The sequence below is a fragment of the Mustela putorius genome, unplaced genomic scaffold (genome assembly GCF_011764305.1).
Source record: "Mustela putorius furo isolate JIRA1106 unplaced genomic scaffold, ASM1176430v1.1 tig00000743_pilon_pilon_pilon, whole genome shotgun sequence".
NCBI classification, from domain to species: Eukaryota; Metazoa; Chordata; class Mammalia; order Carnivora; family Mustelidae; genus Mustela; species Mustela putorius.
Genome location: NW_025421464.1, coordinates 2,235,850 through 2,261,523, shown reverse-complemented (window position 1 = coordinate 2,261,523; position 25,674 = coordinate 2,235,850). Strand labels below are relative to the sequence as shown.

The 25,674-nt window shown below is 39.0% G+C and overlaps 1 protein-coding gene and 1 pseudogene across 6 annotated transcripts in view; one reads left to right on the top strand and one right to left on the bottom strand.

Annotated features, from left to right (window-relative positions):
- ASXL1 (ASXL transcriptional regulator 1) overlaps window positions 1-25,674 on the bottom strand; it is a 78,789-nt gene that overhangs the window by 17,071 nt on the left and 36,044 nt on the right. The window lies entirely within an intron of this gene.
- On the top strand, window positions 4,847-7,939 carry LOC106005244 (annotated as a pseudogene).

The following is a 25,674-nucleotide window of genomic DNA, read 5'->3' as shown; positions in this document are numbered from 1 at the left end:
ACCACATAAAAACTATTAATGTGGGGCGCCTGGTCATGATCTCAGGGTCTTGGGACTGAGCCCCACATCCGGCTCTCTGCTCAGCAGGGAGCCTGCTTCCCCACCCCTCCCTCTCTGCCTGTTTCTGCCTCCTTGTGATCTCTGTCAAATAAATAAATAAAATCTTTAAAAAAAAAACAAACTATTAATGTGTACAAAAAGTTTACAGATCCAAGGGTAAACTTCAACTTTGGACAATGGAAGAAAATGGTCCATAAGTGATGCTTTGATTTTATTATATGAATCCTGAAGAGGAATTAAAACTAGCAAAACAACCTGTGTATGGTTTAGAAAAGACTTCATTTTAAAAAATACTTAATGTTTAAAAAGTTCTACTGAATTTGAACTTCACTTGCATTATCACAAGCAGTCATTATAGCTGTCAAAGAAAGAAAAGAGCTGTTATTTTAAAAATGAACACACTCTTGGAATACAGTTTAAAAAGAAAAAAAAAACTGAGTTTTTTGTCTTCTTAAAGACAAAAAAGAAGCTTCCATCAACCAGAAATAAAACAAATTCTCATCTATGATTTGTCACCCATCACTGCAAAGTTTCTAGTCAATGGTGATATGACCACAGGTCTATGAGCCCTCCTCTGAAACCCTTGGATCTAGATGTGCTTTAGAATTCAGGATTTCTTGAATTTGGGGGGTGAATACAGTGCATATAGTTTTAATATATCATATATTAAACACTCTTTAACATTTTTTTCAAATAACATGTATGCATATATCAACTAAAATAAATTGCCTTGTCAGTCCGGATCAGAGTTCTGCCACCAAATGAGTTTAGTACAAGACAGGTTTTACTGCCAAATGAGTTAGGAAAAATTTTTTTCAGTTCTCAAAATATTTTAGATTTTAGGGATGCCTGGGTAGCTCAGTTGGTTGGTTTCACCTCTGACTCTTGGTTTCAGCTCAGGCTGGGATCTCAGGATCATGGGATGGAGCCCCAAGTTGGGCTCTGTGCTCAGCAGGGAGTCTGCTTCTTTCTCTCTCCCTCTCCAGCTCCTTTCCCAGTGCGTATGAGCACTCTCTCTATGAAATAAATCCTTAAAAAATATATTTTAGATTTCAGAATTGTTAAAGAGATTACGGACGATAGAGAAAACATGTCTCTCAGTAAAATTTTTGAAGAGATCTGGAAGTTTCAGAATTCTACTTTTCTCATCACAGGTACAAAATAAAATTTAAAAAAATATTAATGACCTAGGAAACAAACTGAGGGTTGCTGGAGGGGAGAGGTTGTGATAGGGTAACTGGGTGATGGACACTAAGGAGGGCCCATAAATGTAATGAGCACTGGGTATTCTGTGAGACTGAGGAAACACTGCCCTCTACCTCTGAAGCTAATAATATACTATACGTTAATTACTTAAATTTAAATTAAAATAAAACCCAAAAAAAAAACGTAACTAAAGGATAAAGAACAATAAAAACCCACCTTAATAAGTACAACATTACCAATCCCATCAATCCTCCTGGTTGCCACTTTGGATTCTATCCTCTCTTCTCCGCAGCTAATGAGTTTTCTGAATTTTGCGTTTGACTTTTATTTTTTGTAATGGTTCAACTAGATATGTATAGATTCTTAAATAACATATTTTTAAATTTTACATGCTTTTGAATTAGCTTTGTATCAACAGCATACTGTACATACTCTTACATACTCTTCTGAGACTTGCTGTTTATCCAATTCTATGTTCCTGACCTCCCTACCTATTGATACATACAAGTGCATTTCTTTCCATTTCTGTTATTCATTCTATAGATACACCACAATTTATTTACCATTCTTTTGTCCGATGGATATTAGTTGCTTACAATATATTGTTTATTATGTTTTGCTATTACAAACAATGAGATTATGAACTTCCTTGTATATGTAAGAATTTCCTTAGGTTATATACCTAAGAGTAGAATTACTGAATGTGAGGGGAGGCATATCTTCAACTTTATAGGATAAAATCAAATTGTGGTCAAAAATGATGGTTGCAGAAGCACCTGGGTGGTTCAGGCAGTTAAGCATCTGACTCTAGGTTTCAGCTCTGGTCATGATCTCAGGGTTGTGGGATGGAGACTCTCACTGGGCTCCAAGCTCAGCACTGAGTCCACTTGAGATTCCTTTCCCCACCCTCTTCCTCTTTTCCTCCCCCCACTCCTGTTTATGTGTGCTTTCTCTCAAATACATAAATAAATAAATCCCCCCTTTTTAAAATCAGTGAAATGTTTTCATCAAGCCTCAAAGAAAGCCTCTAAATCATCTCCATTTTACCCATTAAAAATGTTAAGGAAACAGTTCTCTGGAAAAACTCTTACTCATCTGCAAATGGTGACTACAAAAGTAAACGGAGATTATTGTAGTAGTATTTGTAATAGTAAAAACAAACAAACAAAAAACCTAAACATCCATAAGAGGGGACTGGATAAATAACATCAGGTATATTGGTATGATACACTACTGAAAACAGTAATTGAAAGAAATTAAAATATGCCTAATAAACAGACTACACATCTTTAATGGATCTACATGACTAGGAAGGATACACATTGATGATAGTGGTTGCTACTGGGAAAGAACAAGGGCCACAGGTCTGGGTGGCAGGTGAAGGGACAGGAGTAGGGTAGGTTCTGGTGTGGTGGTGTGGAAGTCGAAGTCGTTACTCATTTTCTTTGCACAAAGGCCTGAATTTCCATTTAAACATTGGTGAAATGGACACAATTCTCTGCACTTTCCTGAAGCCTCTTTAGAATGACTCTAAGGGAGGGGCGCCTGGGTGGCTCAGTGGGTTAAGCCGCTGCCTTCGGCTCAGGTCATGATCTCAGGGTCCTGGGATCGAGTCCCGCATCGGGCTCTCTGCTCGGCAGGGAGCCTGCTTCCTCCTCTCTCTCTCTCTCTGCCTGCCTCTCTGCCTACTTGTGATCTCTCTCTGTCAAAGAAATAAATAAAATCTTTAAAAAAAAAAAAAAAAAAAAAGAATGACTCTAAGGGAATAATAAAGGTATAGATGGAAAAGGGAAAGGGGGAGGAAAAGGCAGGTGAGATACGTCAACAGAATTTTGGAAAACGGATAGCAGGAAGACAGGTAGTAACTGACTCAGCAGGGAAAAACTGAAGTCTGAGGCTACAGAGGGAAAAGCCAAAAATATGGCCAGTGAGTACTGCAAAACGCTCAAGAGGACAGTGATTAAAGGTCCAGGAATCACTGCACACAGGGACAAGACACGGGAATGAAAATAGGAGAACTTGTTGGAAGTGTGAGCCGGAAGTTAAGACCCCTCAAGGTCTCCTCTCTGTCCCCAAACAATCAGGCAATATCCACCTCTAGCCTCAGAAAAAAATAGGAGATTTAATTCTGGTTGTACTGAACCAGAAAGGGTCCAGAATAGAAGATACCAGGTCAAGGAATGAGGGAGGATGTGAGATGCCTTGCTCTAAAAAGGACCAGTAAGTCAAAGATGACATAAAAAACAGTAACACCAACAGCTCCCTTTTCCAATCTGGCTCCCAAAGCTCTCTGCACAGTGGCAGCCCTACAACCTCATCCGTAGCCTGCTCTCAGCTTGCTAGTAAGAGAGGAAAGGATTTCTCTTCCCAGAAAAAGTGACCAGCCTAAGAGGAAACACCTTCTGGCAGAGAATTGGGGATTCAAAAAAGAAAACAAACAAACAAAAGGGATCTGGGTCTCCCTTCTCCATCACATCCAACAACAGTGCCCGCAAGCACAGAATCTGCCAGTTCTCTCCCCTGAACGACCTATCAAGGGCCACCAAATAGCACAACTGTCAGATTAAACAGCAACCAAAACCAAAAGACATGAAAGGAAACAGAGATAATGAAGATTTCACAGTAAATGTTCTCAAAGAGACAGCCCCAAAACAAAAAGTACAGATTATTTTAAAAAATAATAAGAAATAAAGGAACATCAGTGAATGTGAGCAATCCACTAGCAACACAAAATGATACAAAACAAAACTCCCAGAAACAACAACAAATAGGTAATATTCCAAAGAACTGACTCAGAAGAAAAAGAAAATAGGCTGCATTAAGAAAGTCCCACAACATGAGACGCCTGGATGGCTCAGTCAGTTAAGCTGCTGCCTTCGGCTCAGGTCATGATCCCAGGGTCCTGGGATCTGGCTCCTTGCTCACCGGGAGCCTGCTTCTCTCTCTGCCTCTGCCTGCCACTCTGCCTGTGCTCTCTCTCTCTGAAAAATATATAAAAATCTTTAAAAGAAGAAAGAAAGTCTCACAACAAACAGAAGTTCTAAGAAAACAGAAAAGGCCAAAATACAAGATGTTTTCCCCAAATGAGTTTGAGGAATGAATCTGAGTTTCCAGATTCAATAAGGCAAAATGCCCTCACAATGAATGAAAAAAGACCCATTCCACAGCACTGCACCATGAAATTTCAGAAAGAGAATTGAAAAAGATATCCTAAAATCTTCCATTCAGAGAGAACATTTCACCAAGGAATCAGAATGGCATCACGCTTCTCAAGAGCAGTTTCGGAGAATGTAGTTGTTTTTTGTTGTTGTTGTTGTTTTAATTTATTTTAGAGAGAGAGTATGTGTCAGTGGGGGTGGGGAGGGGCAGAAGGAGGGTGAGAAAAGTTTCAAGCAAACTCCTCAATGGGCACAGAGTCCAACGTAGGGCTCGATCTCATGACCCTGAGATCACGACCTGAGCCAAAAGCAGGAGTCAGACGTTTAACTGACTGTACTACCCTGGCACCCCAGAATGTATTAATTTCTAAAATTCTTTTTTTTTTTTTTTAAGGTTTATTTAAGTAATCTCTACACCCAACATGATGCTCAAGCCCATGCCTCCAAGACTGAGTCACACGCTCTTTCGACTGGACAAGCCAGGCACCCTTCTTCTAAAATTCTTAAGTCAAACCAATAATCCAGCATGGAACACAGGATAAAGATATGTAACATTTCAAATAATTTACCTCCTAGAAGTAACTGGTGAATCTGTTCCACAAATAATAACAACAATAAACAAACCTAACTAAACTAAAACAAAAATTAAATCGACACAAGATCTAGAAGAGAAACCTCATCACAGAAGATAGTTGAAAAGAACTCCCAAGGTGGTGATAAAGGGAAAGCCCCTGAAAACTGACAGATGTAGGTCAAACAGGGTAACCAACTCACCCCAATTTGTCTGGGACTTTGCCAGTTTTAGCACTAACAGTTCTGTGCCCCAGGAAATTTCTCAGGACAGTTGCCCCCAACACACACACACACACAAACAGACCAGGAGAAACAACAGAAGAAAGGATGGCTCCCACACCAACCTTCAGAAGGAAGACTGAAACTGATGTGTCTGATCATAGCAAGCATTTTATCACCATTAACAGTATTAGCTTCATCTTTTCTGTTTGTAAACCTTTTTGGTTTTTACTCATCTTTTTTGTTTTACTTAATTTTTAAGTATGAGACACAGCATGGTTATAAAAGCCCAAACTACACAGAAGGTTAGGTTCAGAGAACTGACGCTGCCCTCACCCCTTCTCTTCCCACCTTAACCCCAACTGCGCACTCCACTCTTACCCACCCCCCCTGCTGGGTAACCAGTTTCATTAGTTTCTGGTTTCTTTTTGGGGTTCTTTTTGCACAGATGATTATATACACATCTATTTTATTTCTCCTTTGACAAACTGGATGCCATACACACTATTTTGCACTTGCTTTTTTCATGTAACCATATATCCTTCAAATCACTCTATCATTTCATAGATAGTCTTCACTCATTCTCAGCTGCATAAAATTCCATGATGCAGATACCAAAGTTTATTTACACACCCATTCACCCATGGACTGGCATTTAGGTGGCTTTTAACATTTCACAAATAAAAATACTGCCTTTTTTTTTTTTTAAAGATTTTATTTATTGGGGCGTCTGGGTTGCTCGTGAAGCTTCTGCCTGCGGCTCAGATCCTGATCCCAGGGTCCTGGGATGGAGCCCCGCGTCAGGCTCCCTGCTCTATGGGAAGCCTGCTTCTCCTTCTCCCTGATGACCTGAGTAGAAGGCAGATGCTTGATGACTGAGCCACCCAGGTGCCCCAGAAATACTGTATTGAATAACCTCGTGAATCTCTACTTTTGTATTGTTAAAGGTCTATCTTCACGGTAAGTTCCTGTAGTAGAAAGGTGAAAGGCGTTAAAGGTGAAATGTAAACACTAATTTTGTTAACAATGCCAAATCCCCCTCAAAAAATGCTGCATGGATTTATATTCCTAACAGCAATATATTAGGAGTACCTGTTTTCCCAGACCCTTGAGAAGACAAAGTACTGTGGCACTAGCAGAAAACTTTAAAGTGTTTCAAATGACTAATATAAGCACACTGCAGGAGGGAAGGGATGGACCTAGCCCAAAGTAACTTGTGAACACACTATTTTAACTACATACACTGGGTTCAAGAACTAAATAAACCATAAACAGTGAGCCCTCCTTTTAACAGATTTGTTTTTCACAGTGGAATTGGCCTGAAATTACGAAACTATTAAATGTTTATTCTGAACTAAGCAAATGATAAGATACAAAGTAGACAATGAGAGCCAGGATTTTCACCAGTTGGAGCAGCAAATCATAAATATGGAAAGGGGTAAAGCTCGGATGAACCCTGCCGTTAAGAGACTAGAACTGAAGGTATTACTCTGAACCAATATGTAAAGACAGACAACTACAAAAACAAACATAGATGTATACAGGTACACTATTCTGAACTAAGAGGATCCTGAGTTCCCTGGCAATATGGTTGATTCCAAAGCTGGGGCTGGAAAATGTAAGCTAGTAAGCCCAGACATCTTGCTGGGCCAGAAAGCAAAAAAGTAAAAAAATGTGTGGAATAAGGGGGAACCTGTCAGGACACAAAAGCCATAGTGAAGGGAGTCCAGTGGGCCGCCTTTGCACAATTTCATGCATTAAAGCTATCAACAGGAGGCGCCTGGGTGGCTCAGTGGGTTAAAGCCTCTGCCTTCAGCTCAGGTCATGATCCCAGGGTCCTGGGATGGAGCCCCACACTGGGCTCTTTGCTCCGCAGGAAGCCTACTTCCTCCTCTCTCTCTGCCTGCCTCTCTGCCTACTTGTGATCTTGTCTGTTAAATAAATCCTTTAAAAAATAAATAAATAAAAAATAAAGCTATTAACAGTAACAACTCAATAGTAAAGTAAGAATACACAAATCCATAATGAATAAACAAATGACGGAAAAAAGGTGGCTTTTCCTTACTGCAGAACACCAATTCATAAATATCAAATGAATTTTTATATATGTATTTTAACATTTTATGTATTTATTTGACAGAGAGAGTGATCATAACTAGGCAGAGGCAGGCAGGTAGGGGCCAGGCTCCCTGCTGAGCAGAGCGCCCAATGCAGGGCTCGATCTCAGGACCCTGAGATCATGACCTAAACTGAAGGCAAAGGCTTAACTCACTAAGCCACCCAGGGGAGCTTTCTAGAAAGCTCCACCTGGGGAGCTTTCTAGAAAGTAAATGGCCCTTCTTCTGCCACTCCTGGTGCTGCTTGGGTGCTCGCTCAGGGAAGACCGGGGACACATCTTTGGTCAAGTGACACCTGAGACTCTGGCACTCACCAGGACCACTGAAAAGCCCAAGGAATGGAGTCAAGACTGAGAACAACAATCCTATTAACTTCAAGGTGACAAAGCAGGACAGTTCTATAGCGCAGCTTAAAAGGCACACACCACCACTCAGTAAACTCATGAAAGCCCATTGTCAATAACAGGGTTTGTCTATGCAGCAGATCAGGTTCCGATTCGATGGGCATCCAGTCAATGAGACAGACATACCTGCACAGTTGGAAATGGAGAATGACCAAACCAAAAAATGCTGGATGTACTCCAGCAGCAGACAGGTGTCTACTAAGAACGGAATGTGCTACTTTATTCTAAAACTCTGTTTCTGAGCACCTGGATGGCTCAGATGGTTGGGCATGTGCCTTCAACTCGGGTCATGATCTCCAGGCTCTGGGATTGAGCCCCACATGGGGCTCCAAGCTTAGCGAGAAGCCTGCTTCTCCCTCTCCCTCTTGTCTGTTTGTGCTATGTCTCTCTCCCTCTCAAATGAATATGTAAAATCTTCAAAAATCAACAAAAAAAACCTCTTCCTACAGACCAAGACGACATTCTCAATGAGAAAGCTGCAATTTGGGTCCACATATCCTGACTACTACAGTATAGTTTTCTTGATTCTTTCATTGTCCCCTTCCCCATTCCTTATTATACATACAGTAACCATGTATGTGCACAAGCACATTATTGTTGTTGTTGGTTTAACTAAATGGCTAATGGTTTATTTTGATCAATATAAAGTACAGATGGGGTAGAGGAAAATACTGCTTCTGTGAGAATACCCCTTTCTCCATTAGTAGCATGCTCATTCAGCTCTTATCTTTATATTCCAGTAAGTTATTTTGCTCTGTTAAAACAACAAAAAAAGAACATAAAAATCCTCGCACTCCTTGTTCATGTTGTAGAATTTTAATGTTTTTCACTTATCATTGTAAAACCAAAAACAATTTTATAACATTTCTGTACATAGCTGTTACATATGGCAATCTGTCTTTAAGCAAGGATAAATTACTCTAAAAGAAATGATTCCTACATCATTTTCCCTTCAAGTCAAGCATTTTGTTTAAATAAACTTCCTGTTTAAGGGGGAAAAAAAAAGTAAGTTAAGTAGTCTGTACTAAAAAAATACAAAGGTCACCAAAGACAAAATTTGTGGGAACTTTTCCAGATTAAAGGAAATGAAAGAGACTTGACCAAAAAAATTGCACCATGTGATCCAGGACTGGATGTGCCCTCAAACAGAATTTTATAATCAGCATTAGTAAAACAATAGGCAAAATTTGAATTAAGTATGCAGATTAGCCAACAAGCAGTACTTTATCAATGTTAATTGATTCTGATAACTGCAATGTGGTTATAAAGAGAATTTCCTTGTTTTTAGTAGGTATTTAGAGATAAAGGGACATTATGTCTGCAGCTTACTCTGGTACAGAACAAATAATATGGAAAGAATCACAAAGCAAATATGATAATGTAAGAACTTTTGCAGTTTTTTTTTAAAGGATCAACTGAATACATTAAAGAAAAAAACAAAGTATTTGAAAATCATTTCCACTTGCAATAGCATCAAAATTTAAAGAAACTTAAAAAATTTCAGAAGACAGGCAAGACATGAATGGAAACTATAAAACACTGCTAAAAAGGAAAAAAAAAAAATCAAAGAAGACCTAAATCAATGGAAAGACATACCATGTTCATGGATTGGGGGAGAAAATTAATGTTAAAATGTTAATTTTCTGCAAACTGATTACTATAGAGTCAATGCAACCCCAATAGGCATTGTTTTGGTAAAAACTGACAAGATGCTTTTAAAGTTTATATGAAAATTTAAAGGACCAGGAACAGTCAAAACAATCTCGAAAAAGTTAGCAGACTCATGCTACTAACAACACCACATGATTTTGTGACTTATTAAAATCAAGAGGATATGATATTGGTATAAAGATAAACAGACCAGTGGAACAGAGTACAAAAACATATCTACATATACATAGTCAATTTTGGACAAAGACACCAACACTATTCAATGGAGAAGGTAAGTCATTAAATGAAGCTGAAACAACTAGATAAACAGAAACACAACTTGAACCACTATCTCCAATTATACTCGACAATTACTTTGGATCACAAACCTCAATGTAAGAGCCAAAAATATAAAATTTCTAGAAGGAAATATAATACAGTATTTCTCTGTTGGGGCACCAGAGTGGCTCAGTTAGTTAAGTGTCTAATTCTATATCTCAGCTCAGGTCTTGATCTCAGGGTTCCTGCATTGGGCTACATGATGGGCATGAAGACTATTTTAACTAATTAATCAGTGTTACTGGACAGTTTTCTAAAAACATTAACTATGTATTTCTTAATGTGATAAAATTTTTCAAAACTGAAAACTTATAGGGTTGCCTGGGTTGCTCAGTGGGTTGAGGCCTCTGCCTTCGGCTCAGGTCGTAAACCTGGGGTCGTAATTGAGCCCCATGCTGGGCTCTCTGCTCTGCAGGGAGCCTGCTTCCCACCACCCCCCCAGCACTCTGCCTCTCTGCTTGCATGTGATCTCTGTTGAATAAATAAATGAAATCTTTAAAAAAAAAAAAAAAAGAAGAAAATAAAAAGAAAAAGAAAACTTCTAATCACAGACACCTTAATAAAAATAAAAAGGCAGGGGCACCTGGGTGGCTCAGTGGTTTAAGCCTCCGCCTTCAGCTCAGGTCATGGTCTCAGGGTTCTGGGATCATAGGGCTCTCTGCTCAACAGGGAGCCTGCTTTGTGGCCCCCTCACCCACACCACCGCCTACCTGTGATCTCTGTCAAATAAATTAATAAAATCTTTAAAAAATAAATAAAAAATAAAAATGAAAAGGCAGCCAACAAACTGGAAAAAAATATCTGCAATACATATATCTGACAAAGGACTTGCATCGAAAGTTTATTTTTTAAAAAATTCTATAAATAACAAACAAAAAGACAAACTTTTAAAAAGATTGTATTTATTTATTTGAGAAAGAGAAAGAGTGAGTCAGAGAGAGAAAGGGAGAGAGAATCTGAAGCAGACTCCGAACTGAGCTCAGAATCAGACACAGGGCTCCATCCCATGACTGTGAGATCAAGATCTGAGCTGAAACCAAAAGTTTACCACCTTACTGACTGAGCCACCCAGATGCCTAGGGCAAACTATTCTTTTTTAAAAGGAGGAAGCTGCCATATTCTTCCCCAAACTAATCTTTCCTTACACCAGAGGGAGAAGAGGAGCCCTGGTGACTGACAGTAGGGTATCAGACCCCGAGTGGAGCACAAAAGGGTGGCATGGTGTTGAGTTGGAGTTCAAGGGTAAAATGCCCCAACAAGGAATGACAAGGGGCAGGGTATCAAAGCCAAGCTGGGTGAGGAGGGCATTTATATGAGGGCATTGGTGCAGGCAATCAGAGCCTGAAGCAGGTGAGGCAATCAACCCCAGGGAACCAGTCCAATACAGGGTGTTGGGAGACCGAGAGGGATAAAGAGGACATTTTTGTCAGGGAAAGACAGCAGTAGTGATGGGGGAGGAGATTAATTATATAAGAGGATGGGAGGGTTAAACAAGTAAATACATTAAATAAAAGGAAAAACAGGAGCTAGATCTCTTACTTTTGGAGAAGATAGTTACAAATATGGAAAAGGAGAAAACTTTAGAAAAGAACCCTCTGGGCTTGCATTGGAATTTGCGGTACTGGTGTAAACTCGTGGCTTTTAACATGCTCAGATAAAGCTAAACATAAATATAGATGTAAGTGCATATACATATATTTACGTAAATACACCCAAATTTTCCTTAGACTCTTGTCACTGGGAAGAACTGGTGTCAGAACACCCCAATAGCAGCAAGCACATCTAGCACCCAAATCATGGATTCTGAATATTATTATATACTCAAAGAACCAGGGCTCCATGGAGGAATGACTAATACTAAGGGCTGGAACAAGGAAAGTACACAGTACACAGTGAACCTATATCACCTTTCTGGCAATAGCACTCCAAGAATGATGGGAATATGTCAAAGGGACACAGAAGCCAGACTGACAAAATCCCTAGCAGCCAAATTAGGAACAATTTGAACAGCTAAATAAATAATAGATTATAACACACTGAATAAAATAAAAAGCCACAATTTTATGTAGATCTAAATAAACTGAATTTTTTTTTTTTAAGATTTTGTTTATTTATTTGACAGACAGAGACATAGGCAGAGAGGAGGAAGCAGGCCCCCAGCCGAGCAGAGAGCCCAATGCAGGGCTCAATCCGAGGACCCTGAGATCATGACCCGAGCCAAAGGCAGAGGATTAACCCACTGAGCCACCCAGGTGCCCCTAAATAAACTGAAATTTAGAAGACATGGGAACAGAGTTTCATGGTGATTAAGCCTAGCAGATGATACCTTTCCCACTGGCAATTTCTCACAGAGCTAAACATGGATATCACCCAGCAATTCCAATCATAGGTATTTATCCTAGAGATAAAAACATTTTCACACTGAAACCTGTATATGAATTTTCAGTATCTTTATATTTAATAGCCCCAAACTAATAACAACTCAAATGTTCCTCAATGGAAGAATGGATATACAACCTGTGGTATACTCGTAAAATGGAATACCAGTTCAACAATAAAGGAAATGGTACTGATAAACACAACAACTTGGATGGATCCCAAGTACTATGATGAGTGAAAAACACCAGTCTCAAAGGGGAACACATTATATGATTCTACTACATTCTGAAAAGTATAAAATTGTAATATAAGGCTATCCTAAACTATCCAGCAGATTAATTTTATATTGTCATGTAACAAATTACCACGAAGTTAGTGGTTTAAAACAACACACATTTATTACTATCTCAAGTTTCCAGAGGTGAGGAATCTGAGCATGGTTTAGCTGGGTCATCTGCTCAGGTGCTCATTAAGTTTCAAATCAAAGTGTTAACCAAGCTACTTTCCTTTTCTACAGCTCAGGGTTCTTTTCCAAGCTCACCGAGCTATTGGCAGGAAACGATCTCTTACGGTTGTAGGACTAAGGTCAATTTCTTACTGGCTGTCAGCTGGGGCCTGAAGTCACCTCCTAAGGCTCCCCATAGTTCTTGTGATATGGCCCTCTCACAATATGGCACTTTGCTTCTTCAGAGTAAGCAAGAATTGCTCAATTATTCCATCTCAGACCTCCAGGTCCTCTTTTAAAGGGCTTGCCCAACTGGGTCAGGCCAACTCAAGATAATCCTTCTGAGTTAACTTAAAGTCATCTGACCAGGGACTTTAATTACACCTGTAAAATCTCCTTACCTTTGCCATATTTATTGTGAGAAGCAAATGGAAGTTCTCACCCCCATGACAGATAAAGAGATAAAAGGAACAGGTTATCAGGGATCATCTTAGAATTCTGCTTAACATATCTAGCCACCAGCCATCCCTCCAGCTGACCAGATACAGGAGAACCCAGCCTAGATCATCTTAGATAATCTGACCCAGGCCAGACCAAACAAAAAGCCCATCCAACCAATTCTCACAAGGAACTGTGAATTAAGTATACAATTATTTTAAGGCACTAAGTTTTGGGATGATCTGTTATACAGTAAAAGCTAACGGATACAGCACGGATGAAATACTTAACCATACGGAATAATCAGGAGGGATTATTCAGGCAGGAATGAATCTACTGATGGGGCCAGTAATGCCACACACACACACACACACACACACACACACGTGCATTTTTAAATTTTTTTGTTTTTTATTTTTAAAGATTTTATTCACTTGAGAGGGAGAGAGTGAGCACAAGCAGGGGGAATACCAAGCAGAGGGAGAAGCAAACTCCCTGCTGAGCTGGGAGCCAAACATGGGGCTTGAGTCCAGGACCCCGAGACCATGACCCAAGCCAAAGGCAGACGCCCGATCATCTGAGCCACCCACAGACCCTCACACACGTACTTTTAATCTAAAACTAAATTAAGCTTCATCTATTTGGTATATGGATTGACATTGCTGCCCTTTCTCAATTCGTAGGTCATTTCAACTTCACATTCAGTATTCTGAAATTTACTTATTTGTTCTCAACATGTTTCATATGCCTTGTTAGATAAACAACTTTCTTATCTAATTTTAATCAGGCTTAAAAACATTACCATAAAAAATGGCAGATCTGAGAGAACATGAAAAATGTGAGTGATGATGATGAAACGAATACAAAGGACACCAAAAAAAACAGCAGGGCTTCCATTTTTACACCGAATATATCAACTCTTCATCAGGTATGTTACAAGGTAAAATCAATGAGTATATAAGATCTGAAAAGAAATTAGATCAAACTATTCAAAAGTAGGTAAGACTAACTGAAACATAATATATCCTCTATCATGAATACACTTTTGTTAACAAATTATTTTTAAAATATACTATAATTTTAAAATATTTTTAAATTTGTTTTAGAGTATATTTCTCAGTGAACAAATTATAGAAGACTATATGCTGACTTATTTCCAGTTATGATGTATAAACAAGTGTAAAACTCAAAATACTTTTATTGCCATTAGGGGGATAATTTTTTTAAAGATTATTTATTTGAGAGAAGAGTGCACGGGCACATGCACGAGTGAAGAGATGGACAGAGAGAGAAGAGAAGAGAATCCCAAGCATATTCCGCACTGAGTGCGGAGCCAAGCATGGGCTCCATCCCACAACCCTAAGATCATCACTAGAGCCAAAACCAAGAGTCAGATGCCCAACCAACTGAGATACCCAGATGCCCCAGGGGAATAATTCGTAAACCGTGAATCCCACTGCCGCTGGCATTGAAAGTTGTTAGTTATCAGAATTGTGCTTTAGCATCATTCTAACAGCAGTCTGAACACTGCATCAGAGATGCAGAGAATGTGAAAACCAGACAAACATTAAGAGACTAATGCTGTAGTCAGGCTAGAAGTAATTACTGCCTGAGTAAGAATGTCAAAACTGAAAAGAAAAAAAAAAATGTCAGAACTGTAAGGAAAAAGACTGTGATGAGCATTTAAGAAAGAATGAATGAAAAGAACACATAAAAGCTATTTTTGTAAAAGAAAGAAAAGGAAATTAAAAAACATATATCTGTATAGCTTTATAGACACAGTAAGGATAAACACCATCTAACAGTTTTAAAACGCAAGACTCAAAAGGATATAGTTCCAAGTAATTTTATCTGCATTCCAGAACAAAGCTCAAAAATAGTGACGTAAGTACCAAAATATATAGAATCCAAAGTAAAATACAAATGTCTCTCATTCAATCAAAAATTAGGAATGCAAAGAACCAAAAAATTTAACCCATACTGACAAGAAAAAAGAAACAGATCGAAAACTGACACAAATGACAGAACTAGAAGATGGTTTAAAAAGTTCTGGTATCTGGGGGTACATAGATGGCTCAGTGGGTTAAGCCTCTGTCTTCAGCTCAGGTCATGATCCCAGGGTCCTGGGACTGACCCCCACATAGGGCTCTCTGCTCAGTGGGGAGCCTGCTTCCCTTCCCCTTCTCTCTCTGCCTGCCTCTCTGCCTGCTTGTGATCGCTCTCTCTCTGTTGAATAAATAAAAATAAAGTCTTCAAAAAAAAAAAAGTCTTGTATCTGTATTTCATGTGCTGAACACTGAACACATTAAGCAGAGACATGTAAAATATTAAACAATACCCAAACAGAGCTTCTAGAGATGAAAAAAAAAAATACAATGTCTGGATTAACAACAAACTGAACCCTGCAGAAGAAAAGATGAGTGAGCATTTAGATATACCAGTAGACACCACCCAAAATAGAGTATAAAGATTGAAAAAATATGAACAGCACATCAGTAAGCTACAACTTTAAGTGGCAAAACATACATGTAATTACAGTCCCAAAGGGAGAGGGAAGGGGTAGGAGAAAAATATTTGAAAAAGTAATGGCTAAATATTTACCAAATTTGATCCAAGAAGCTGAACAAAACCTAGGCACAAGCAGCATGAAAGCAAGCTACATCAAAGTACATTATAATCAAACTGCTGAAACATAATGACAAAAAGAAAATCTTAAAAGTTGCCGGAAAGGAGGAGAAAAAAGCCCCGTTACTCACTAAGGAACATAAAATAACAGCAGATATCTCATCAGAAATAATGCAAGCTAGACACAGTAGAGCAACTCCTTAAATAAAGGAAGAAAGAACAGTCAACCCAGATTTCTGTATCAAGGAACTATCTTTTTAAAGAGAGGAAAAAGAGAAAATCTTTCAGATATAAAACACTTTACAAAGAGAAAATAATTTTTAAAAAGAGAAAAATAATTTTTAAAATAAGAGAATATAAAAAGAAAATTATTTTAAAAAGAGAAAATTATTTTTCAGATATACAAACACTTTAAAATACTATCACCAGTAGGGGGAACCTGGGTGGCACAGTCAGGTGACCAACTCTTGGTTTCAGTTCAGGTTGTGATCTCAGGGTTCTAAGATCCCAAGTAGGGCTCTGAGCTCAGTGCAGAGTCTGCTTGAGACTCTCTCCCTCTGCCCCTCTGGCTCATGTGTTCTCTAATCAAACAATCAAATACTATCAGAGGTACACAGCATGACAGGAAATATTAGAGAAAAGTCCTTCTATCAGAATGAAAATGATACCATATGGGAATCGGGATATAACCCACAGGCAATGAAGAGCACCAAAAATGGAAAATATACAGGTACAAGTAAAACTTTTTTCTGATTTCTTAAATATCTTGAGAAGATAATGGACTGTTTAAATGAAAAATAATAATGTATTGCAGGGTTTAAAACGTGGAAGTGAGGTGTACGACTACAGCACAAAGACTGAGGATGGAATATAGAAGTGTACTATATGGTAAGGTTCTTATTACAGGTAAAGTGATAGGATATTATCTGAAGACAGATTGTGATAAATTAAATATCTTGCCTTAGTAAACACTAAAGCAAGAAATAGAACAACAAGAGACAAAAAGGGAACTGAAAATATTTTTTAAAAATCCTTAATCCAGGGGCGCCTGGGTGGCTCAGTGGGTTGGGCCACTGCCTTCGGCTCAGGTCATGATCTCAGGGTCCTGGGATCGAGTCCCGCATCGGGCTCTCTGCTCAGCAGGGAGCCTGCTTCCCTATCTCTCTCTGCCTGCCTCTCTGACTACTTGTGATTTCTCTCTGTCAAATAAATAAACAAAATCTTTAAAAAAAAAAAAAAAAATCCTTAATCCAAAAGAAGGCAGAAAAATAAGACAAAAAACAAAAAAACAGATGGGACAAAAAGAAAACAAGTAACATGATGGTAGATTTAAACTCTACAACATCAGTAATCACTTAAAAATTTTTTTTATTATTAACATATATTATTTGTTTCAGGGTACAGGTCTGTGATTCATCCGACTTATACAACACAGAGCACTTACCACAACACATACCATCCCCAGTGTCCATGGTAATCACTTTAAATGTAAATGGTCTATATACCCCAACAAAAAGGCAGAGATTATCAAATTGGTTAAAAGCAAGATCCAGGGGTGCCTGGGTGGCGCAGTGGATTAAACCTCTGCCTTCGGCTCAGATCATGATCTCAGGGTCCTGGGATCGAGCCCCACGTTGGGCTCTCTGCTCAGCAGGAAGCCTGCTTCCCCACCTCTCTCTCTGCCTGCCTCTCTGCCTACTTGTGATCTCACTCTATCAAATAAAAAAAAAAAATTTTTTTTAAATAAAAAAAAGCAAGATCCAACTATATGATGCCTGCAAACAAAGTCCACTTGAAATATAAAAGGACGGAACTATGTATCACGCAAATATGAACTGAATGAGAGCAGAAGGGGCTGTGTTATTATAAGAGAAAGTAGATTTCAGATCAAAGAATATTACCAGGGTTAAAGAAAGTCATTTCAAAATGCCAAAGGAGTCAGGTTATGAGGAGGAAGACAATCTTAAATGTCTATGTACCTTTTAAGTTAACTGCAAGATAAATACATGAAGTAAAATTGGGTAAAACTAAAACAAGAATTAAATCCACAATTAGTCAATTTTCTCTATAACTGAAAAAGTAGATTAAAAAATCAATAAAAATACAGAAGATTGGGAGCGCCTGGGTGGCTCAGTTGGTTAAGCAGCTGCCTTTGGTTCAGGTCACGATCCCAAGGTTCATATCAGGCTCCCTCTGCCTGCCACTCTGCCTACTTGTACTATCTCTCTGTGAAATAATTAAATAAAATCTTAAAAAAAAAAAAAAAACACATAAGATTGGAACAATGCTATAACCAACAAACTAATCAACACCATGTGACAACAGAATACAAATTCTTTTCAAGTACACATGGAAAATTTTTCAAGACAGACCTTATTCTGAGCCATAAAACAAGCTTCAGAAAATTCTAAAGGATCAAATCATACAAGGTATATTATCTCACCACAATGGATTTACATTAGAAATCAACAGCAGAAAAGTTCTCTTTCCCAAATATAGGGAAGCTAAATGTCATACTTTTAAATAGCCAATAAAGAAGAAATCAGGGCACCTAGATGGCTCATTCAGTTAAGCACCTAACTTCAGCTCAGGTCATGATCCTAGGGTCCTGGGATGGAGCCCCATGTCAAGCTCCACACTCACCAGAGAGTCTGCTTGTCCCCCTCCCTTTTACCTTCCTCCAATTCGTGTGCATGTGTGTGTACACTCTCTCTCTCTCCCTCTCAAATAAAATCTTTTTAAAAAAAAGAAGGAATCAAAAGAAAAACTAGAATGGTATTTTGAATTGAATGAAAATAAAAATACAACATATCAAATTTTGTTGTACATGTTAAATGCTTATCTTGGAAAAATGGAAAGGCTTCTATAATGAGAAACTGGAAAAGAGAAAAGGAGCAAATTAAACCCAATTCAAGCATAAATAGAGAAAATAACAAAAATAAAAACAGAGATCAATAAAACAGACAACAAGAGATATCACTGAAATCCACAGCTGATTTTTGAGGTGATCACTAAAATGAATGGACCACTAGCCAGAGTAATCAGGTAAAGACAGAAGGCACAAATCATTGATAAAAGGAAGAGAGCACAGATATTATTACAGACTCCATGAATATCCTTACACTTGTGACAATTTAGATGAAGTGGACAGAAACTGAAACTCACCCCAAAATAAACAGATAACCTAAACACCTCTATATCTGTAGAATAAACTGAATCTGAAATTAAAAATTTCCAGGCTGAGATGGCTTCACTAGTGAATTTAATTAAGCATTAAAGGAAGAAGTAATTAAATTTAATAAAGACTCTTTCAGAAAATCTAAAAGGAAGAAGTATTTCCCAATTGCTATGGTCTGAACGTATCCCCCCCAAATTCACAGGTCCTTAGGCTTGATGCAATGGTGTTAGAAAGTGGGGCCTTTAGGGGTGATTAGATCATGAGGGTAGATTAGTGCTCTTACAAAAAAAATTCGACAGAGGTTACAACTAAGGTGAGTTAACAAAAGAAGTCTACAACTGACCATGCTGCACCTTAACCCTGGAATTCCAGCTTCCAGATTGAGGAAAAAATTTCTATTGTTGTAAGCTCCCAGTTTGTGGTACTTTGTTACAGCAACCCAAACAGATTAAGACACCAATTCATTCAACAAGGACAGCATTACTTTTACGTTCATGAAAATCAGGCGAATATATTACAAGAGAACTATACTGTAATACGTCATGAATATAGATATAAAAATTGTTAATAAGTTTAACAAATCAAATCCAGTAATATTTCATAAAAAGGACAATGTATCATAATAAATGTATTTTATCCCAGAGGTTACTTTAACATTCAGACTAAAAGTGAAAAAATATTCACCTCAGTAGATACAGACAATGCATTTCAAAAAAAAAAAAAAAAAAACAATATCCATGATAACCAATGTTAAGTATTAACAATTTTTGAATCTGGGTAAATGGAGTAAGAATGTTTTATACTACTTTGTTTTACCCTTGCAACTTTTCTGTGAATTGAGAATTATTTCCAAATAGAGTTTAAAAAAACTGACAATACATGAAAAGCTATTAGCCCAGTTCCTGGAACAAATTAAAAGCTCAATAAATGCTAACTATAATAATCACTTAATTCAACCCCTCGTATTATAGATGATGAAACTGAGGCTCAGAGAATATCATTAATTTACCCAAGTTACTCTGTTAGTTAATGACTAAAACTCAAGTCTCTAGGATCAGCCTTTCCCCCACCCCAACCAGCACACACACAACTTCGTAACAACAGCTCACTAACTTGTTTAAAACAGGACAAAACAGGTAATAAATTTCTGGTTCTTTTTCTAGTTATGTCCTAATATTCCTAAAGAAAAAATATCCCAACCACACAAACAAGACATTTTGTGGAATTTCACCAAAAGTTTAGGATGAGAAAGGAGAATAAGAAGGTAGGACTTGGTTTGAGTAAGCAGATATATAGTAGACAGACAGACTCATCAGAGAGGGACATTAGGAGAGAGAATGAGATTTTAATCTGGAATATGCCACCCTGATGCTGTCATGGAAAGAGAAAGGCTAGGACTTCTATGTAAAGTAGTAATATGATTTAGCAGCTGACTGCACACAGAAGGGGGAAAAAGCAGTCTGGAGTAAGTCAGGTTTTGCATCTGAGTTACTGAGGAGACAGGGACAAAACAGACAGAAACATGAAATCTAAGAGGAAGGGCTGACTTGTGATATCAATAAGAAGACAGCAGAATGGGGCACCTGGGTGGCTCAGTGGTTAAGCATCTCCCTTCACCTTGGGTGGTGATCTCAGGGTCCTGGGATCGAGCCTCACATCAGGCTCCCTGTTCAGCACATCTGCTTCTCCCTCTCCGAGCTCCGTCCCTCACCACTGCTGGTACAGCACTTGCTCTCTCAAATAAATAAAATCTTTAAAAAGAAGACAACGACAACGATGATGACAATAAATGAAGGAAGAGGTGAATTTTTGATACCAGTGGAATCTTTGAGGGGAAATGTCCTACTGGATATGTAGATCTGGAGTACAGGAATTAGAGACAGAGATTTAGGCATCTGCCTACTCAGGAAGGATACCTAAAGATTAGAACATTACAGGAAAAGATGAGGAATCTTTTCTCTATCCCCAGGTATACCTAAACTCCTCAGAAAACAAGATGGTGGGGCACCTGGGTGGCTCAGTGGGTTAAGCCTCTGCCTTCAGCTCAGGTCATGATCTCATAGTCCTGGGATCAAGCCCCACATATAGGGCTCTCTGCTTGGCAGGAAGCCTACTTCCCCCTCTGCCTGCTTCTCTGCCTACCTGTAATCTCTCTCTGTCAAATAAATAAATAAAATCTTTTAAAAAAGAAAAGAGAAGAAAACAAGATGGCTACTGCAGCAACTCTTTCCCATAAGAACTGCTGATGAGAAAGAGTTGTGCCTTAGGCACTATGATCTATCAAGCTGCAAAGGACCCATTTGTGATGTCACCTGATAAATCCTTGCAGCCTCACACAATGCTTTATGGGCAAGAGATAACAATCTTAGGGACATCACAGCTACACCACCAGCAGCAGGTGAGTTATGACAAAACTCAGGCACTTTTTTTTTAAAGATTTTATTTATTTGAGAGAGACAAAGAAAGAGACAGAGCATAATCAGGGTGAGAGGCGGAGCTGGAGAAGCAGGCTCTCCACTGAGCAGAGCTCAATCCCAGGACTCCAGGATCAGGATCTGAGCTAAAGGCAGATGCTTAACCAACTCAGACACCCAGGTGCCCCCAAACTCACGCATTTTAAGGTTCTAGGGAGTTACACCTGTTTTACAGGATGTACCTGCAAGTAAGCAAGCAAATGTATCATAGATCGCACAGGGAATATGGCAGACAGATACAGAAGCACTCAACTCCCAGTACAAATGCATAGAAAAGGTAGGCAAATGTAACCCACGCAAATAGGCAAGCCCAAAAGCAAGAAAGGGAAATTTCCTGATGCTAGAAACACTTAAGCTACTCAAGTCCAGGTAACTCTCAGGGCTACCTAAACCAGATGCAGGTCTTAGAGCTTGAGACAGGTGTTTTTTCTTAATGCCTGCAAGAAACTAAGAGACCAAAAATTGAAAATTACTTAGATGCATTAAAATATCAAAAAGCCATAAAGAACTACACAGGAATAACATGAACTCCAATTTCCAGCCCACAAAAAAAGGTTTTACCTCTGAAAAAGTGAAACTCCTTTATCACAGATATCGCTTCCAAAATCACTCTACCCAAGTGGTTCATAAACTCCAAGCCAAGAAATTAGCCTAAGAACAAGTAGGTATGTCACTAAGGAAACCTCTCAGGTTCAGCACAAACTTTAAAATCTCCCCAGAGGGATACCTCCACAACCTGAATCACATAAAAAATAAATCCTACAGATGATAAACTTAATGTAAGCCTAAATTTACAAGTATACAAAGGAGAGGAGCAAGATGGAGGAGGAGTAGGAGACCGAAATGTCATCAGGTCCCAGGAGATCAGCTACACAGTTATCAAACCATTCTGAAGACCTACAAACTTAATAGGAGATTGAAGAAGAGCTGCAATGCTAGGAACAGAAAAGTAACCACTTTCTGGAAGGGAGGATGTGTGGGAAGATAGACCGCAGGGGTAGGGGCCAGCTCCCAGCAAGCAGCAGAGCACAAAACTGGGACTTTTAGAAGTCTGCTCCACTGAGGGACATCATTCCAGAGGCTGGGCAGGGGGTGGAGCCCTCCTGGGGACAGTGTAGTCTCAGGACCCATACAGACACAGAAAGACCAGGGGTGGCAGAGTGTGGCAGAGCTCCCAGGTATGAAGCGGGGAAGCTGGCTGCAGAGATGGAGCCGAGAAGGGGCTCTCAGTTAGGGGTTACCTTAAACCGTGATCCAAGGCACAGTCAGAACACTGCCCTTCAAGCAGGGACCCCACAAGTGGCAGATCTGGGAAGACCCCTCCCTCCTGCCTCCTCCACAAGGAGTGGCGTGGGAGCGTGCTGCAGGAATCTGCTGGGTTTGGAGACTCCAAACGGGGCCATGCGCCAGAAACAGAAACACTCAGTCATAAGCCGGGAGAGCTCCGAGTGCAGCTGGAGACCAGGGAGACAGGAGTGACTGCTTTTCTCTGAGGGTGCACTGAAGAGTGGGACCCTGAGCTCTTGGCTTCTATGGGGCCGGAGATTAGGAGGCCACCATCTTCACTCCCATTCTCAAAAGCTATACAGAAAGCGTTCACGCAACAAAAACTACCAAGAGCGAACCCAAGCAGATTTTTTAGTCTGGCCCCTGGCAAGGGTGGTGCAATTCTGCATTGGGCAAAGACTTTTGAGAATCATGGCAACAGGCCCCACCCCCAGAAGATGAGCAAGAATATCCAGCCAACAAGTTCACCCATCAATGAGAACTGCAGAACTCCAGGGCGAGGGGAAAGCAACACACAGAATTCACAGCTTTCCCCCCTTGATTCTTTAGTCTTCCAAAGTTAAATTTTTAAAATTTTATTTCTTATTCTATTTTTTTAAATAAATTTTTCCTCTTTTTTATTTTAACAGTTTTTAACTATTTTATCTTATCAATACCTTTTTAAATATCTTTTAAAATTTTCATTGTAATAGTCATATTCTATCCCTTCATTGTATTTAACCTTATTTTTTCTATACATATAAGTTTTTCTTCCTTTAAAATTTTGGGATACTGTTTCTTCTAATAATCAAAATATACTCTAAATCTAGCACATGGCTTTGTTCTAGTCTCCAGCCTGATATTCTTTCCTCTTTTTTTTCTCTTGTATCAACCAACTCCTCTATCTTATCAATTCCTTTTATAGAATCTTTTTAAATTTTCATCTTTATAGCCATATTCTATCCCTTCATTGTGTTTACCCTTATTTTTGTATACATATGTTTTTCTTCTTTAAAATTTTGGGAGGTAGTTTCTTCTAACCAAAATACACCCAAAAATCAAGTGTGTGGGACCTAATGAATATGGACTTTAGTAAGATGTCAGAACTAGAGTTCAGAATGACGATTATCAAGGTGCTAGCTGGGCTCAAAAAAAGCATGGAAGATACTAGAAAATCCCTCTCTGGAGCAATGAAAGAACTTGAAATTAAAAAAAGCTGTTAATGAGGTGCAATCAAAAATGGAGCCTCTTACTGCTATGATAAAGTATCAGGATGTAAAATCAATGCACAGAAATCAGTTGCATTTCTATACACCAACAGTAAGACAGAAGAAAGAGAAATTAAGGAGTTGATCCCATTTACAACTGTACCAAAAACCGTAAGATACCTAGGAATAAACCTAACCAAAGAGGCAGAGAATCTGTACTCAGAAAACTATAAAATACTCATGAAAGGGGCGCCTGGGTGGCTCAGTGGGTTAAGCCGCTGCCTTCGGCTCAGGTCATGATCTCAGGGTCCTGGGATCGAGTCCCGCATCGGGCTTTCTGCTCAGCAGGGAGTCTACTTCCCTCTCTCTCTCTCTGCCTGCCTCTCAGTCTACTTGTGGTTTCTCTCTGTCAAATAAATAAATAAAATCTTTAAAAAAAAAAAATACTCATGAAAGAAACTGAGGAACACAAAGAAATGGAAAAACGTTCATGCTCATGGATTGAAAGAACAAATATTGTGGAAATGTCCATGCTACCTAAAGCAATCCACATATTTAATGTGATCCTTATTAAAATACCATCAATTTTCTTCAAAGAAATGGAACAAATAATCCTAAAATTTATATGGAACCAGAAAAGGCCCCAAATAGCCAGAGGAATGTTGAAAAAGAAAACCAAAGGTGGCAGCATCACAATTCCAGACTTCAAGCTCTATTACAAAGCTGTAACCATCAAGACAGTACGGTACTGGCACAGAAACAGACACACAGATCAGTGGAACAGAACAGAGAGCCCAGAAACAGACCCTCAACTCTATGATCAAATAATCTTCAACAAAGCAGGAAAGAATGTCCAATAGAAAAAAGACAGTCTCTTCAACAAACGGTGTTGGGAGAACTGGACAGCCACATGCAGAACTGGACAGTTTCCTTACATCACACACAAAAATAAACTCAAAATCCTTGAGAACACAGGCAGCAACCTCTTCTACCTCAGCCGCAGCAACTTCTTCCTAGAAACATCACCAAAGGTAAGGGAAGCAAGGACAAAAATGAACTACTGCGACTTTATCAAGATAAAAAGCTTTTGCAGAGCAAAGGAAACAGTCAACAAAACCAAAAGACAACTGACATAATGGGAGAAGATACTTGCAAATGACATTATCAGATAAAGGGCTAATATTCAAAATCTATAAAGAACTTATCAAACTCGACACCCACAGAAGAAATGGGAAGAAGACAAAAACAGACATTTCTGCAAAGATGACATTCCAATGGCCAAAAGACACAGGAAAAAGTGCTCCACATCACTTGGCATCAGGAAAATCCAAATCAAAACCACAGTGAGATACCACCTCAAACCAGTCAGAATGGCTAAAATTAACAAGTAAAGAAACGACAGATGTTGGCGAGGATACAGAGAAAGGGGAACCATCCTACACCGTTGGTGGTAATGCAAGCTGGTGCTGCCACTCTGGAAAACAGCATGGAGGTTCCTCAAAAAGTTGAAAATAGAGCTACCCTACAACCCAGCAATTGCACTACCGGGTATTTACCCTAAAGATACAAATGCAGGGATCCAAAGGGGCACGTGCACCCGAATGTTTACAGGAGCAATGTCCACAATAGTGAAACTATGGAAAGAACCTAGATGTTCAACAACAGATGAATGGATAAAGAAGATGTGGTATATACATGTATACAATGGAATATTAAGCAGCCATTAAAAAAATGAAATCTTGCCATTTGCAGCAATGTGCATGGAACTAGAGGGTATAATGCTGAGCGAAATAATCAGAGACAGACGATTATCATATGATCTCTCTGATATGAGGAATTCTGAGGGGGGGTAGGGAGGGAGAAAAATGAAACAAGATGGTACTGGGGAGGGAGAAAAACCATAAGAGACTCTTAATCTCAGGAAACAAACTGAGG